This window comes from Glycine max, chromosome 11 (assembly GCF_000004515.6).
Source record: "Glycine max cultivar Williams 82 chromosome 11, Glycine_max_v4.0, whole genome shotgun sequence".
In the NCBI taxonomy this organism is placed as follows: domain Eukaryota; kingdom Viridiplantae; phylum Streptophyta; class Magnoliopsida; order Fabales; family Fabaceae; genus Glycine; species Glycine max.
Window position 1 is genome coordinate 20,913,648 of NC_038247.2, and position 19,349 is coordinate 20,932,996.

The following is a 19,349-nucleotide window of genomic DNA, read 5'->3' on the forward strand; positions in this document are numbered from 1 at the left end:
TTTAGTATCAATTTGAATACCGTTAAGTACAACATTGTAGATAGTTCTCCTTTAGATACAATTTTGAAAATAAGTAATGTATAAATTTCCTAACAAAAGTACACTTTCAAAAATAAGTAATTGACGATTTCATTGAACACCACAAAGTAAATACATTGAACAAGACCTCAATCAATACAAGTCTCTCATCTAACATACATAAATCAATTAAATGAATTACTCCCACGGTCAGATTGCATTGGACATCAGCGCCTATTGTGCCCTTCTGCTCCACATCTACTACATTTTTGTCGGTGGTCAGATGGTTCCAACCAATCCATCTCATTCCATATCCTTGTTGATTTTGGCCGACCTTTCGCACGAATTGTAGTTGGGTCAGGGATAAGTTTCCATGCATCATTAGAAGGAGGAATTGTCGCTTCATTCCCAAAAGGCCACCACTGTGCGGAGTATGCTTTTAAGATGTGCTCATTTGTGTAAACAACATCTATATATTGGTAGTAGTTCATGCTCATGTAACCACAAGCTGCAATAATGTGTGAACATGGATAGTGAAGCGCATAATACCTTCCGCATTGACAATAATGGCCATTCAAGTTAACAGCCCACTTTTTTCCGCCACGTTGCGTTATAAGATTGAAGGTCTCCTCTACTTCAAACCTTGTCGAGTGGATATCATACACGCGAACAATGTGCGAACAAGCTTGTTCTTGATTTTTCCTAAGTTCTTTAACAAGCTTAGAACAATATACTTGGCCTTCATTTAATTGTCTCTGGGCTTGGCGACCATGATCAACAAAGTACTTTTGGCACCTACTATATGTTGACTTGACCAACGATGTTATTGGAATGCTGCGACAATCTTTCAACACCTTATTCACACATTCTGATAGGTTGGTTGTCATGTGACCATATCTTCGTCCAGATGTATCGTAAGTCATGCTCCATTTTTCCTTTGAAATGTGATCAATCCATGTTGCTATGGCTGGACTCAATTGACGAAATTTTTCTAAGTTTTGATCAAACACATGTTTGCAAGGAGTGTACGCTGCATCAAATTTGTTACCATCAAAAGTTGTAGGTAGATATGAAACTCAAATTAACTTAATGTATAAAATAAACCTTACCCAATTTCTTGAACATCTCTTTTTGTTTCGCATTGTTGAATTTGCGATTGAAATTGCTCGTTATGTGTTGGAAGCAGTACACATGATAACCGTGGGGAGGTTGCCAACCAAGTGCTTCGTTAGCGACATCAGACTTTATACTCGCGTGACGATCAGATATTAGACAAATTCCATTCTTATCTGTGACGTGTTCACACAAGTGGGCCAAAAACTATGACCATGTTGTTAACGTCTCACCTTCAACCACGACGAATGCTAGAGGAAGAACACCACCATTTCCATCTTGTGATGTGGCCATTAATAGGGTCCCACGATAATTCCCATATAAATGTGTGCCTTCAACTTGTATGATTGGCTTACAGTACTTAAAAGCCTCTTTGCATTGACCAAATGTCCAAAATACTCTATGAAACTGACGATGTTCGCGACTCACCGTATTACCAATAATAAAATCGTCATGTAGTATTTGAAAGTAAGAGCCAGAGAATGATTTTGCATGTGTGTTAGCCATGACAAAAGTTTCGCATATGACTCTTCCCAATCGCCATATTCAATTGCAATCGCCTTTTGTTTTGCCATCCATGCTTTTCTGTATGAAACCTTATAGGAAAATTCACTATTTATCCTTTCTTGAATCAAAGAAATTTTTATTGATGGATCTTCTCTGATCATGCCTGTAATTCAAATAATAAATTAAAATAACAAATAACACAAAAGTAGGATAATATGAACATCAAAAACGAACCTACTACACAAGTAGCAATTAAATCGGAATCAAGCTTCTCATGGTCTTGTGTCATACTCATATTTAGACATGTGTGCGGTCCACCCCATTGTGTCACTTTTCATGCATAAGTTTTTTTAGATAAAATTGCCCTCATATAAAAAGGGCAAGGAGACTCTGCGCTGTTGTTGGGGCAACAAACGATATATTTGTACGATTTGGTTTCAACAACCTTAAAACTTTGATGCACCTTCATCACATATTGTTTCAGTGCATTTTTAACCGCATCTTTACTGTCAAAATCCTTGCCAACATATAATTCTTGTCCAACACTAAAAGTCGTTGGCATGTCCAAACCACAAATGTCCTCCTCATCTGGATGACTCCAATTGATATTGTTATAATGCAAAGCATCATTCCAAAATGGATTTTGAATTCCTAGTACACCTAATAATTTCAAAAAAAATCAAGTCAACAAACTACTCGTATTTAGTTACCATTAAATACAATTCTCATAAAAGGATAGATGTATTAAACTAATTTTTTATTTCATCAAATTTACCTTCTGTTGGGTGAACAATTGAAATTGGTTCAATGATGTTAGTGACTTCATCGTCTGTATTAGATATTCCATCAACACTATCATCTTCATCCAAAGAGTCTTCAACGTATGAGTTAGATGCAAGATAATCATCATCATCATCTTCATCATCATGTAAATTGTTTATATTTCGTGGCAGTTCCGACTCATGATGAGATAGATTATGTCCACATGACGTAACAGAATTTGCAGAATGATACATAGAACCACCAGCAACATCCTTTTCTACGTACAATTCTAGAACTGACATTTGTTGTTGTTGTTGAAAACTTTCGATCATAGTTTCAACATCTTCGTCATCACAAATTTGCAAGGCAACATATTTTCCTGAAACTAAAAATCTACAACTTATAGTAGAAATAATTTCATTATTTCTTAACTTTACCTTATCTCCAATTTTTTTCTTCAAAGCATTGAAACTAATTCCGCGTTTAATCTAAATTTCCTTTTTATTGCCTTCAAATATTACACCATCATTGTCTTCATATACTCTTCCGTTGAAATACAACACTGTAATAATTGAATTCATGATATACCTACATGAACAAAATTTAAAATAATTAATCATAACAAGAGTAGTTTTAAAATAAATAAGTGTATTTGCTTGCTTTATCTCCTAACTTATACTTAAACTACAGATTAAAATTTCATTCTAACTTCAAAAAACTAGAAGCGAATCAGGTAAATATTTGTAAGGCCTGAAAAACAATCAACAAAGACTTATAAATAATTAAAATAATTAAAATAACTTCAAAGTAAAAAACCTAATTACAAAAATTAATACGCTTAAACTTCACGTTCTAATTTTTTTCTAAAAAAAACAATTATTAGTTCAATTAAATATTTTGTCAATGATAAAAATAAAAAAATCTATTTGCTTGCACTATTAAACTTAAACTAGACATTCATACTTCATTCTAACAAAAAAATTATTACTCCAATTAAATAATTCTAAAAAAATTCCTTAAGTCAAAAATAGCATCAACGAAAGCTTATAATCCAAAGGGTCACACGTCAAATTTCTAAGCCACAAAAACCATGAACAAAGACGCTTACAAATAATTAGTCATAATAATTTTAAAATAAAAATTCTAATTCCAAAAATTACTACACTTAAACTTTACCTTCAATTTTTAGTCTAACAAAAAAAAGTATTACTTCAACTAATATTTTGTCAATGATAAAAAAAAAATATTTGCTTGCTCTATTAAACTTAAACTACACATTCATACTTTATTCTAAAATAAAAATTTATTTACTTGTTCTATTACTCTAATTAAATAATTTATGAAAAATTCCTCAACTTCAAAATCTGCAACTATCACATATAAATATTCTTAAGGCTGAAATACCTTCAACAAAGACTTATAAATGGAACACTTAAACTTAAAATAATTTCACACACAAAAACCTAATTCAAATAATTACTGGTAATAATTTTCAAATACAAAATCTAATTCAAAAAATTATTACACTTAAATTTGAGCTTCAAATTTGATTCTAACCACAAAATTTATTACTTCAAAATAAACAATTTGTAAATGATAAAAATTATTACAAAAAATTAAGTTGAAACTGAATAAAATAATGCTTCTAAAAATTTGACTCAATAAAAATTCGTTCCTTAAAATAAATAAATAAATTCTTACTTTCAATAAATAACTAGAACTTTGAAGTTGAAGATGGAATGAAGATACTTCAAACACAAACAAACTTTTCAGGCTTTCTTTCTCTCTTCAAACAAGTTTCTTTCTCGCTTTCTTTCTTGCTTAGGAATATGAAATTTTATGTTATAGCATATTCCTATTTAAAGGAAAACTACACAAAGTCTGGCCGTTCTACCCGAAGTCGTCTGGAGCCATTTAACATGCATGTGACCCTCCTGCAAGCACACTGTATGCATGTGACCCAGCTGCAAAATGGTTCAGCCCTAGCCTGCAATGGCTCACCTCATGAACAGTGCCCTACTCCTCTAAATGGTTCAGCCCTAGAGCTTGCAATGACTCAGCTCATGAATAATGCACCTGTCCCGCCAACAATAATGGCGGGATTGCTTTTGGTTGGTCTCGCAAGAAGCAATGGCAAGACACGTTCCACGTTGGCACATGTCTCGCCACTGCTGTAGGTGGCATGTGTTTGTCCTGCCATTGCCCTTGGCGGCATGGCTATGTGGAAAGCTTCCCGTTACTCCCACTGGCGGCACATTCTTCTCTCAGCCACGTCAGCGCCTGTATCGCCATTGCCACTGGCGGGTCATGCTTTATCGCCAAAGGTAATGGCGGCTTCCATGCAAAAAGGGACCTCCTATGCAAATACTTTGAAAACAGACCCAGTTACATAAATAGTTTGTAAATGAAACCCTGTCACCGTAAATTTGCCGCCATCCTCCAATGTGCAAATTAATTACTAGTTGGATGTTCTCATAAGATATCAACATCATTCAATAATTCAATAACACAATGGTACTTTTCCAAAGCATTTGATCTCCAAAATCTATATTGAGAGTATTTTTAAAACAAGTGCTACATTTTAGAAAAAAAAATTCATTGATTATTATACATTATAGTGTGTAATGAATTATTAAATTTTGATATTTTATCTTAAAAATTACCATAAAGTGAAATTTTTTATTATGTCCGTCTTAAAATAAGTATTGTATTTTGGAAAAAAATTTGTCCAAAAATAAATATAGCATTTGACTTTTTAATGTAACATTAATTGTCTTTCATCAATACTTCTAATAAATTTTACTTTAATTTTATAATCTAATATTAATATTGTTATCTTTCATTTATTTAATAAGGTTAGTTTTGCCACTCTTTTTTTTTTATCTCTTTAAACAACTTAGAATGACACTTCTTTTCAAACAAAAGAACTATCATGTAGTAATAAATTAGTATATCTTGTAAATCTTATTTTACAGTATAATTATTTAATATTTCATGATCATGTTCTTATTAGGAATACCATGAGCTATTTGAATAATCAGTATTTTATCATAGAAAAACAGCGATTTAAATAATATTTCATTTCTTACCAATTTTATTTAGATTTTAATTTTTACTAATATAATAAATCGTGCCTTGTACGGATCTTAAATTTATAATTTACAAATTCTTATATTATTATAATTTTTAATATATTTGTAATATTTTTACTTCATATATATATATATATATATATATATATATATATATATATATATATATATATATATATGTTCACACATGTGTGTATGTGTGCATAAGTGTGCATATACTTATAAGTATAATAGGTATTTGTTAAAAATTAAATTAAAAACAAAAAAAAAATTGAAGCATATGGTTGTACTAAAATAAATACTTTTATAACATATATTTTCAGTAAAAATAAATAATTTAAATTTTTATAAGTTTAAGTTATTATTTATTCATGTCCCGTTAATAAAAAATTAGAGCACAACTTAATTTATTTTACCTTTAGACGCATATACCATTAAGTTATATATATTTTTAATCCGTAATAAGTTTTCCTACATATTTTTTTGTCATTTTTAATTATTATACTTATGATCAAATTAAAGATGGGTCAAGCAAAAATTTAACAAAATAATATATATATATATATATATATATATATATATATATATATATATATATATATATATATTCGTTGTAATTATTAGTTTTATTTGATACATGAAGTTATGTCCACCATATTAGAATAAACAACAACTAAAGTGATTATTTCTAATATTACTACGTGGGAGAACATTTTTTCCACACTTGTGAAGTGGACGAAAGTTAAAAAATAATGTAAAAAAAGTGCAAAATGAAAGAGACATACAAAAGGAAGGATAATAAAATTAGACAATAGAAAGAAAAAATGAATCAAAACATATAAAGGGATGAACAAAGAATACATTTTGAATTTAAAATGAAAATTAAATTAAATTCAGGTAATTAATAAATAATCAAACTAAAAAGATGGATCATCTTAATTCCATATAATTGATTTGGAATAATTATACCAAAAAAATTAATTTTTTAACATTTTAGAATAAATTAAATTTATAAACATATTTTTAAATATAGTCTAAATCACAAAAAAAATGATTTTAAGTATAAAAAAATGCACTTATAAAAGCTTGAGCTATAAAACATTAATCTTAAATGTCCGACATGTGTCATCCAAAATTATTTTTACATTGTCAAATTTAATATTAATAATAACTTCTATTATAGATTTTAAATTTTTTTGCCAAAAGATTTGTTAGCACAACAAGTAAGATTTAATTTGGATAAATTATATTTTTCATTTCTTGTTATTTTTCTAAAGCAGTATTATTTTGATTTTTTTTATCTTTGGATAAAATATATTTGAGGTCTCTATAAAATTTGAAAATAATTAATTTCATTATTATAAATTTTTTCATATTAATTTGGTCCCTATAAAAATAAAACATATCTTTGTTGATCCTTAATGGTAACTTTGGTAATTTGGTGTGACTATCACACTAACACACATATTTTGATTACAAATAAATTAAATAATTTGTAACAGTTAAAACTCTTAAAATTAAATGAATTAAATGACTAAAAATTCCCAAAAATTATGATTTTTTTTATCATTTATTGGACACCGATCAAGATGAAATAACAATGGGATATGATGACTTTTGAAAAGATAGAGAGAACGAAGTTACAACTAAACACCATCAAAATATTTTTTATTTTGTCATCAAATTAATACAAACAAATTTATGAAGAGAAAATTATTTTTTTTTTACAATTTTACAAGGACCTAATACATATTTTATCCTTTTATTCAAATTATTAGTTTACTAGTTTTTTTTTAGAAAAAATTTTACTTGTCTTTAAAACAATAACTTTTGTGGTAAAAAGATTGTCAACATTAACAAAAATGATCAAATAAAACTAAAACAAAAGACAAAATACTAAATAAACACGCATAAATGAATAATTTAAATCGTTAAGCAATTACAAGAAATGAAAAATATAATTTACTTATTTTAATTTTTAAGAATAAATATTTCAAAAACAAAAATTAAAAGAGTAATATATAGTAGAAATTAAATATCGAATATTTAATTATTAAAATCTATATGAGCAAAATATAAAATAATATATTCATAATAAAAATAAAAAAGAACTAATACCGAATAAAAACACTCTAAGGAAATTATAACAAAAATTAATATAAGTCTTTGTATAAATTTTCAAAATTTTATTACTTGGACTTAGGAAATATTTGCTTAAAATTTTGATAAGCAAAAATAAAAATTACAGGAGCTAAGATTTACTTAAATTAAGAGTAAATTATTCTATCCTGAGAGAAGCTAATTAAATTATATATTCTTCTCCTTTTATTTTAAATTATAGACTTCCTACCTTAAGGGATAAATATGAGTTACATTTTTGTCAATTTTTCAAAATAAACAAATCTCTTAATATTAGTGAATAATTACAAATTTGTCTGTTAATAATATTTTATCTTTTTGTACTATTTTTAGTATCACTTATTGATGTGAACCTGACTAGGAGCAGATCGCTTGATACAGGCTATGGAGATTTGGATGACGCCACTTCCAAAGAGGGAAGATAAGTCAGGGTAGACGTCACTTCCAGTAAAAGAAGATAAGTCAAGGTAGACGCCACTTCTAGTGAAGACAGATAAGTCAGGGTAGACGTCAGAAGGATTACCTTGATAAGCCTGATAATTGGTTCAACAAGGAACCCAGAGAGAAACTCTCACCCAATTTTATGAAAATGCCAAATGTCTTTTTTTCTTTATTGAAAATAAAAATCAATACTTATAGTGTATCTGAACAAAAAGATAAAAATAGACATGAGCCTTCTAAACAGTTTGGGCCAAAATTACAATAAATAAAAATTATAACTAAAAACATATTTAACTTGGGCCTTTAAATTAGTTTGGGCCTTCAGCAACAATTAATAGTCTTTATAGTGTCTCTGCCTCTGGGCCTTCATCCTTCTCCACTTGGGCCTTCATCATTCTCCACTCAGGGGCTTTATCCTGTTCCACTTGGGCCTTCGTCCTTCTCCTCATGGGCCTTTAGCCTATATTTGGTCAGTTTCAGGATTCTCATCATTCCCTCCTTCTTGGAAAATATTTGCCCTCAAATGTCCAAGATCATCACCGGGTTCAAGTACCACTTCCTTCCTTTTCTTGTTGGCTTGCTTGTTATAGCTTTCATTCTTCTTTGCAATTTGCACATTCACTTGGTCATACAATCTTTTCACATACTCAACTTTGGCATGTGCATCCTTATGTTAAGTCTCTTGGGGATTGCTTTTGTAAGTTGGCCTGTTAGGTAATGAAGCTCCGGGGAGGAGATCAACTTGATGTTCTATGCCTCTTGAAGGTGGCAGTCCAGGAGGAATCTCCTTAGGAAAAAAATTTTTAAATTCCTGCAATAAGGGTTGAACACTAGGAGAAATAGAAATAGTAAACTCATCAGAATTATCAATAGAAATTTTACTGTCTTTGCAATATTATAGATTGAGTGGTTCATGAGCAGACAACACTTTCCTTAATTCACTCGCCTCTGCAAAATAATTAAATTTTCTGTCATGTGTATCACTCTCTCTCTTATGTGTATCACTCTTTTCCTTGGGTGTATCACTCTTCTTTTTCATATTCCTTTGTGGTGCCTCACTATTTTCTTTCTCTTGTTCTCTCTTTTCTCTCATCTCTCATTCTAATTTGGTCATCACACACTTCTCTAGGGGATAGAGGTTTAAGAACAAACAAGGAAGATTTGGCTATTCGTCTGTAGAGCTCTTCTTTGTTACGGTTCAACAAACGTTGCATTTGTATAGTCATCGCGTCCAGAAATAAGTGCTGAGATCCGTCCAGTTGATGATATACATCACCATTGTCACCAGCTCCTGCCATGATTAAGGAGCAAAGAATTTTGCAGTAATTTTAAAAAAAAGATTCAGGACCTCACCACACTCTACTCACGTGTTTCTCTCTTTGATGGTAGTTCACTCGTGTTTGATGCTCTCAATATAGGTTTTTGTGTGATGTTTTCACTCTTGCCTGTTACCACTCACTCCCTCTTAAGTTCCTGGATGAATCAAATTAGACACACAAGGTATATAACAGGAAAGACAGTTTAATTATCACAAACTGTGTAGCAGATTTAATTTGGATAACAAATCAGATTTGATTTTGGTTAACAGATTAGACTTGATTTGGATAACAAATTAGACTTGATTTAGATAGCAGATTGGATTTGATTTGGATAACAGATTAGACTTAATTTGATTTGGATAATAAATGTTGATTTGATTTGGATAGCATGTCAGATTTGGATAACAAATTAGATTTAATTTGGATAACATATATGATAACAAATAAGATAAATAGGTAAGATAACAGATATGACAAGTAAACTTCAAATGCTCATAACTCTTGCTACGGTTGTCCGTTTGAGGCCCACTATATATCAAAACGCTCAGAATTCAGAGGAGAATCCAGATAAGGGATTTGGTACACGTTTTTTTTTTCAAAAAAAAAAAAAAGCCTCTAACAGCCTCAAATTCGTGTTCAAAGATCAAACACCTACTTTTTTTTTCTTCTTTTCTTCTTTTTTTTTTAAAAAAAAAATTTTGTAACTTTTTTTTTTACTTGAAGCATAACTCAAATAGATTTTTTTTTTGACACAAAGTCTGAAAGATACAAGAAACAAGAACAAGAACAAGAACGAAACAAAGACACAAACAAGAACGCAACAAGACGCAAACAAGAACGAAACAAGGACAAATTACAAAAAAAAAAGGATAGGATAGAACCTGTACCAAGAGCCGAAGCTCTGATACCAGATAATGTGAACCTGACTAGGAGCAGATCGCTTGATACAGGCTACTACGGAGATTTGGATGACGCCACTTCCAAAGAGGGAAGATAAGTCAGGGTAGACGCCACTTCCAGTGAAGGAAGATAAGTAAAGGTAGACGCCACTTCCCAGTGAAGGAAAATAAGTCAAGGTAGACGCCACTTCCAATGAAGGAAGATAAGTCAGGGTAGACGCCACAAGGATTACCTTGTTAAGTCTGATAATTGGTTCAACAAAGAACCCAGAGAGAAACTCTCACCCAATTTTATGAAAATGCCAAAAGTCTTGTTTTCTTTATTGAAAATAAAAACCAATACTTATAGTGTATCTGAACAAAAAGATAAAAATAGACATGGACCTTCTAAACAGTTTGGGACAAAATTACAATAAATAAAAATTATAACTAAAAATATATTTAACTTGGGCCTTTAAATTAGTTTGGGCCTTCAGCAACAATTAATAGTCTTTATAGTGTCTCTGCCTCTAGGCCTTCATCTTTCTCCACTTGGGCCTTCATCCGTCTCCACTCGCGGTTTTATCCTTCTCCACTTGGGCCTTTAACCTGTATTTGGCCAGTTTCAGGATTCTCATCATTCCTGCGTCAACCAATTTTAAATATCTTATTGTTAATTTTAATAGTATTTCAGATGGTATAGTGAAGTTTTAAATAATTTTATTTTTGGATTTAGAATTCATATATATTTTTTATTTAATCTCATAAAATTGATAGTAAATGTCGAATACTAATTATTAATCACGGCGTGATTCATCAATACCATGAGAGAAAACAAAATCTCTAAAAAAAACTTATTTTATATTAAAATAAACCAAAATCTAAAATATATTATTTATCTATAATAATAATAATAATAAAGTTAAAAATGCAAAACTAGGTTCTGGGTCCACATGGCAAAACCAAGTTAATTCTCAAGATAACACGTGCCATCGGTTACTTTTGTAATTGTTTGGTTGGCTATAACTTAAATTTAAATTTAAATTATTATATTTCTAAAACCAAACGGAATAATACATTTATGTATGATTAATATAGTTATAATAAAAATTAATTCAAAATTGATTTTACTTAATTTTCAAAATTAAAATTAAATTAATTAATTAATCTTCAATTTATGATAATTTGTCTGATTTCTGTTGATTTCCTAGAATTTGAAAGCAAATCTTTAGAATTAGTTCAAATGGACATTGATTGATAATAATATATTGTTATTCAAATTCATACCATGCAAATCTGATTCAAATTAAATGATTATTGTTCTATTTGATTCAATTTTGAAAGACTAAATATTTGCTCCTTATGGTCCCTCAAATTTATTATGAAGGGATACAAACAACATTCTACAAATTTGAGAGAGTAAAAAAATAAATTTTCAATTAGAAAATCAAATTTCTCAAATCCGAGAGAAAAACATATTTAAGCCATACATATTTATAAGTATTTAAAAATACATAAAAACATGAAAAAATATATGATTAAAAAGTTCTTAAAATTTTAGTTTATTGATAATAAAAATATAAATTAATATATAAAATGTGGTTATTCCACCGTTTTAATTTATAAAGTTCTAAAACTTATTTTAATTGAAGAAAGAATTAATTATTATTGGAATTATTTTTATATTAATATTAATTGTAAAATTTGTTTATTAACTAAAATAATCTTAAAAAATATCTCTTACAAATCTTAATATGTAATTTTTATTCTTATTGATAGTTAAAACAAGTTAAAATATTCATATTGAAATTTTAAAACAAGTTAAATTCTTATTGATAATCAATTAACAAATCTTCAAAATTAGAGAAAGATGAAGATGGTTTGTAACAAATTATATGGACCCAAATTAAGGATAACATGATTATTTAACTTTTACGCAATTGAGGCAATTAAATACAATTAATTGCTAATCCCGATGGCAGGACCTTAAACCATTGTGTCTAGTTTATAGGTAATTAATTAATTTAATTAACCTAATCAATAATTAAATTATTGTTAATTATCATGTCATTATTCAATAATATAATTTTTTTAGTATAATGCTTATAATTTATAATTTAAAACACATATCACACATAACATTACAATTTTTAATTACTAAACTAAATATATGATTTTGTCAATAAGAATTATAATATGATTTGAATTTAAAAATAATGGTATTATTACTATTTTTATATAATAAATTTATCATAATTTTATTATATGTTAATATTAAATGGAGGAAAAAAACTTTCTCATTTAATTCTAAGGAAAAATAGTCTAAATTAGCTACAAAATGATTTAGATTTAAACTCGTGGCCAGGCTGGCTGATAAAGAAGAGAGCGACGATATATAAGGTTGAAATAGCTAGCCAAGCAAGGTTCTTTTCATTCCCGCAAGCCCCATTTTTTCATTTTTAACCAATCGAAATAATTTATAAATTTCCACGGATTTATTTTCGGTACAAAACAACATTTTTCCTAATATAAATATTTATTAATACATCTAATACAATACAACTATAAATATATTTATAAATATAATTTTTTTCTTAAAAATCAAATTTATATAAATGAAATAAAATTATTTGATATATTTAATATTTGATCGCAATTATTTTCTTTTATTATAAATATTCACAATTATTTTCACAAATTTATATTTATAAAATTAAAAGAAATACGTTAAAATTATAATAATATAAAATTTATTCATTTTCACATATACAAATCAACACCCGTTTATGTCATGGGTTATTATATTAGTTTTTTTAATATATATAATTAGCTAATTTATACTTACTTATTTATTTTTATAAGGTATAAGTTATCAAGTTACACTTGTATTTTAAGAATTTTGTAGTTATAAATCGTAAACTTTTTTTTTGACAGAAGAACTTACTAATTCTTTATAAAAATAAGTGGAAGAAAATTAATTGGCAAATCCACACACACACACACAATATATATATACATATTTGAAAATCGGAGAAAAATATTTAATATATATAAAGTACAAACACGTTTGAAGAGAAATGGAATTTACATTTAATTTAATAAAAGTCACCCAATAATAACTGTAAAAGCTGGAGATCTATTATATGAAAGTTGGTTGTTTTGTCCCCATATAGCAAGATACCTCCTGTACCCTAAAGTTGAATCAAACCTCTCAAATTCGAAACAATCCCGGAATATTTTATTGGATCCAATCGCACATAATGGCCAACCAGAAGATTTCCATTATGCATGCATTAACAGGAACTATAGATTATTCACACGGGAATATATAGATGTGGAAGAGGGGAAAAGGGAAAGTTCTTTGAGAGATTAATAGTCCCATTTTGATGGTCAAACTCAGCATCACCGGCTATGGGAACTTAGGTTAATCAATCTGCATGAACTGAATTATTAGATACGAATGATTAGGAGAAAAAAGAACATCAGAAAAGATTTACAGTGACTGGAAAAGAAAAAAATTGAAAGGGTGGTGGTGTAACTTTTTGCTTCTGCAGGGTTTAACAGTAATAAGGTTATTAAAGAGAAATTGCTTAAAATAAGATCATGTTACAAATCATAATAATAAAAGTTTGGGTTAAATACGTTTTTAAAAAAAAAATTAATTTTTAATATCAATTCCTATAATTTTGTGTTTCATTGCTAGTTATTATTAAAAATATATACGGTTACACAAAATATAATACTACAGACAAACTATATATTTACATATAGTATAGTTTAATTACGTTACTTTATCACTTAATAAAATAAATTAATAAAGTTAATGATAGGAACTGAGTTCATATATTTTCTTAAAAATTAGTTATCAATAAATAAGAATTAGAATTAAATCAATTAAAGATAATATAATTAAAATTAAATAAACAAAAATGTGTTTCTTGTTTAGCCTTAAGAATTCTGATTTTAAACACCTACACAATTTAAGTACTTTATTATTTACACTTTCAATTTTTATTGCTCTTTTTATTATATGATCATACTACAATCATCAAAGTAATTTTGTTTTATAAAATCACAACTATCTTGTGTATTCATTACTAATAATCATGTTTAGCTCAGATAAGATGATTACGAGAGAAAAAAAATCTTTTTTTTAATATTTAATATAATTATTTTTTGATAACTCAAATTTAAAATTATTAATTAAATTTTAACAATCAGTAAGAGTTAATTCACACACATTGAATAATTTTTTTTGATAGTATTCTTTTTTATTCATGACATTAGTATAAAGTACTTGTTGGGTTTGTCAATTATTAGTTTTTATCCAAAAATTTAATTATTTATTTTTAATGAGATTATTTCTCTTAATTAATTTTTTTTTCATTAAGACTCCAATCTAATATCTTGATTAAGAAGATGAGTTCAGCATCACTCATGTTAATTAATGATTTGTTATCCCGATAAGTATCTATTAGAAGTTCATGTGAAACATTTTTTTTTCTTAGAATACTGTTCAGATTAAATAGGTCCTTAATAAGTAAAAAAAATAGAGAAAACAAATCTAGAATCTCTGCCAAGTTTGATCCAACGGTCAATATATCTATCCACGTTGACAATTGAAGGGAGTAACTGGTTGTTCTTTCAACTTTACTTTTAATGGAAATTTAATGATGGAGATTATGAAAATGTTAATTATGGTAATAGAAAAGAAAGCGATGAGACCCGGGGACCTGAACCAAGTTGCAAAACAAGTCAACGTCCACAGTTGAATTTATAATTGATGAAAAAAGTTTCTGCAGAAGTTGCAGTAGTCGAATTTCATGGAAACCCTACCTTGGTAGTAGTAGTAGTACATAGCTTTCTAGTTCCAAGAAAAAAAAAACTAGGGTTTCGGTTTTAGGCCAGAAAGAGAAAGACTGCTACCCTCAGAACTCGCCATTAAAAATCGAACTAACTCATTACTCCCTTCAATATCTCTTTTAAGAAAAGAAATATAAAAAAATCCAAAAGCAATAATTTCAGACGTACCCCTCTTCTCTCCTCTCTCATGCTCAGTTACTCCCTCACTCGTATCTTTTTGTGAATAGCACTTATCAGTCAACAGGTCAAGATTCAGACAGTAAGTGGCTTCAAAATATGCGTTACGAACTTTTTAGCAGAATAGGTCCTTCTGAAGAAAAGACTACAGATTCTAGATCAGTGAACCCAGGCCTGCCTGTAAACAATTAATAGGAATGAAGATATTATATATATATATATATATATATATATATATATATATATATATATATATATATATGATCGGGCTAATAAGTCACTTTAGAATATTAATTAAAATTTTTTTAAAAAAAATATTTACGGTAAAAATAGTAAAGATTTAATTTTTTTTGGACAATTTGATTTTATATATTTCAATTAAAATATTTCTTATTCTAATTTTTTTAATCAATATTCTAAAAATACTAGTTAACATTTATATATAAAATTTGCTAAAGTACATTTATTTAATTTTAATATGAGGGCATTAGCGAGATGCACTGAGATATTAATTTTAAGATATTGTTCACTTATAATTTATTAATGTAATCATATTAAAATATAAAAGTGTATATATCAGTAAAATTTACTTGTATTTGATAACATCCATATTCTTACTTTTTCTAATAGTATACGAGTAAGGTGTATTTTAAGATTTTTTGTATATAATTTAAAAACTCACTTGTACTAAAAAAAATTAAATTAAGAATGTGTATGTTAATGAAATCTTATATATATATATATATATATATATATATATATATATATATATATATATATATATATATATATATAAGATTGGCATTTCAGCTGTGATTAATATCCCTAGCTAAAAGTGATTATAATTGTGACCACATTTATTTGTAATTTTTCCAATATAAAAAAAGAAAATCATAATTGAGTCTGCAATTTGAAACCTTATAATTAACACTTGAAAAAAAATTTAAGAATTTTGATACAATTAATTTTTGAATCAACAGCTAAATAAATTTAGATACAGCGGAAAAAGGGGAGAGAAAGAACAGAAGAGAGAACTTCTCAATATCATTAAAAAAAAAACCCTTAAATTTTAAAGGGTAACATACAATTTTTTAAAAATATATTACTACTTAAATCTCGAGGCCAATTAACAAATTTGGATGTCCATAGAAAGCCCTTTGATTTATCTGGGGAAAAACACTTCTGACAAGAAATTATTAGCACTGAACATAAACGGGTATACATATAATTATTGTACACAGTCACACTTGGGTGGTGATCATCAATTATTGTAAGAAATTAGTATATGAATAAATGCAGCTGATATGACTAAAATTGTATTGGAAAAACAATTTGTTAAAATTAAATCTCAAAAATTGCATCTTCAACTCCTGATTAATTGCAATTTAAAACCATGCAACAAATCCTCCTTTAATATGCAAAATAAGCAAATCCTTTTCTGTAAGCGAGTTGTGTCCACAATTAAGAGAAAACACGGGAAGCTTTTGTGAGCTGTAAAGTTCAGGCCATGAAAAATAATAGCTAAAGCGCCAAACAACAAGTGTGGGTTTGGATTGGTGATAGATTGAACTCAACATTATTTCCTCCGGCCAAACCAAACACACTAATAATAAGATGAAGAAAATATTACTTTTTATTGAAGATGTCGAAGAAAGAATACTAAAAAAGTACAAAGCATTTGGTCACCATTCTCTTGTTTTACATAAATTGATCAGAAGCAAACAGAAAAACAAAGGAAACGAAAACAAGAAATTAATAGCATGCATACCAAGTTAATTATAACCTGAGATATATGAGGGTTAATTAAGAAGAAGAAAATGCAAAGTGAGAAAATAAAAGTTCAGTAAAAAAAAAAAAAAACTAGTGATGAACAAATTCGTACAACTCCTAATCGTCCTCATAGCTACCAAGATCTTAATAATTTCTGAACGCCAACTATGACCATATTCATATATAGCTAGCAAATTAAGTAGCATTCATAGATAAAAATAAAATGAAAAGAAGTATAGTTTTCAGTGAGTTGCTAGGAGAGGTAAGGAGGGGCATGGTGATCGAACCTTGCACACTACTAAAAAAAGCTATCAACACGGTTCTTAAAGGCTTTCAATAATGGTAAGGAAAACTTTTGATATATCCCGTAAGAAGAACCCGTGAAACTCAGGATAGATAGCGCCAAATATATTATGATATAAAATCATGAGTGTTGTGGCGCTATCCCTCCTGAGCTTTACAGATTCTTCTGTACTCTCTTGGCAACAATACTTATCTTTTCTTTTTTTTTTTTCTTTTCATGCCACAAATCCAGAAGACTGAAAAAATTTCAGAGAAAGAAAGAGAATAAAACGGAATTGAAGGGGTTGATGGGTGAGGAGGGACAATGGAGGGTGGAGAAGCCAATTTATAGGAGAGAAACAAGGAACGTGACAATTGAAAATTGAAAAGAAGATTTTGGAGAAAAAGGTAAAAGGGCTTTTGCTTTTGTAACCATATATACGAAAGCAGCAGCTTATTTAGACTGGTAAACTGAGCATGTCATTGCTTTTGTGGCGGAATTAGTGAACAAAGCATTTATTTATTTATTTATTTTCTTAATTTGTGTTTTTTCAAGAAGGTTATCAAATAAAACTATTTTTTAATTGCTGCTACGTATTCTTAACCTTGTACCCTGCCGACTACGGTAATTTTCTTGTCAAAACTTGGAATTATGGGGACAGGAATGAGAAGTGAAGTGGAGTGGATTATAAAATTATAAAAGGCATAAAGGAATGGGAAGTCTTTCATGTATGTCGCATTTGCCATTTTTTCTTAAGGAGAATGTTTTGAAAATGCTACCTCGAGGGATATTTTATTCTTTTTAAAAAAATGTTTCTTTTTTTTTTTATAAATCTACTGATATCTTTATTGATTATATTAGTGTTTTATAAATAAATTTAGAATTATATTTCTAGTTAACAATTATTATAATAGTAATTTATCACAACTAATGAGATATAAGTTAAATTGGGTATTTTTTTAAAAGATCATAAATAGGGTATTTTAATTTAAATATTGTTTTGTGTTAATTTAAATATAGCAATGTTTAGGTGCGGAATAAAAAATATAGTGTTAAAATCATACTCAAGTAAGTTGAATGGTATGGTCACTGTTAGAATAAAGTCATTCTATGTTAGTTAAAAGTTGTCTATGATATCGATTATTAATCGTCGTTGTAGTCAATGTCAGTAAAAAATCTTTATTTTTTACGGCGATTCTATAAAAACCGTCTTAGAAAATTGTATTCTTCTAAGAAGATTTTTAGCTCAAAATCGTCTTAAAATGATAGATTTTTTAAGACGGTTTTTCAGAGAACCGTCTTAGAATGTATGTTTTTTTTATAAAAAAAATAAAAAATATTTTGAGGATTCTAAGACGATTTTTAGAAAATCGTCTTAAAATGTATTTTTTTAAAAAAAGAAATTAAAAACTTCATATACATTGCTTCCAATCAATCTCAGATTTCTATTCCTAACCACATGTCATTTTAATTTCATATATTCTGAAATAATAATAATGGTAGAACTAATAATAATGATATCAGGATAAAATTACTAATAATAATAATTTCATATACATTGCTTGTAATCCATTAGATTATGAATTATACTCTTCTTTTCTCAAATTTCCATGTATGTTATGCTAAAAAAGAACACACCTCTATCAATAAAATTTGTTTAGAGTCTCTATACTTATTATTGCATTATACATGGATAGAATGTAATGAAAGGATAAAACATGTCAAGTAGACGAGAATAAGAGATGATAATCATTCATGTACAATAATAATCTAAAGTTACCTCCTCCAAACTTATGAATCAAAGTGATTTTTTTTTCAAATGTTTAACTTGCTTCTTTTGACTTTTAAGTTCTGCCCTCGAGATTGAAAGACCATTTGATAACAAATTACCTATAGAAATATTGCACAATGTAACACAGTCAAAACTTCTAGTAGTTTAATAACATGTTGGAACTAGACATTTGAATTTTAAACCTACAACTCTTTG

The 19,349-nt window shown here is 28.1% G+C and overlaps 1 non-coding gene across 1 annotated transcript; it reads right to left on the reverse strand.

Annotated features, from left to right (window-relative positions):
- Positions 1-17,444: 17,444 nt before the first annotated feature.
- On the reverse strand, positions 17,445-17,547 carry MIR390F (microRNA MIR390f). The gene has a single exon (NR_126732.1). It is a non-coding gene; the product is annotated as a microRNA MIR390f (primary transcript).
- Between the last annotated feature and the right edge of the window lie 1,802 nt (positions 17,548-19,349).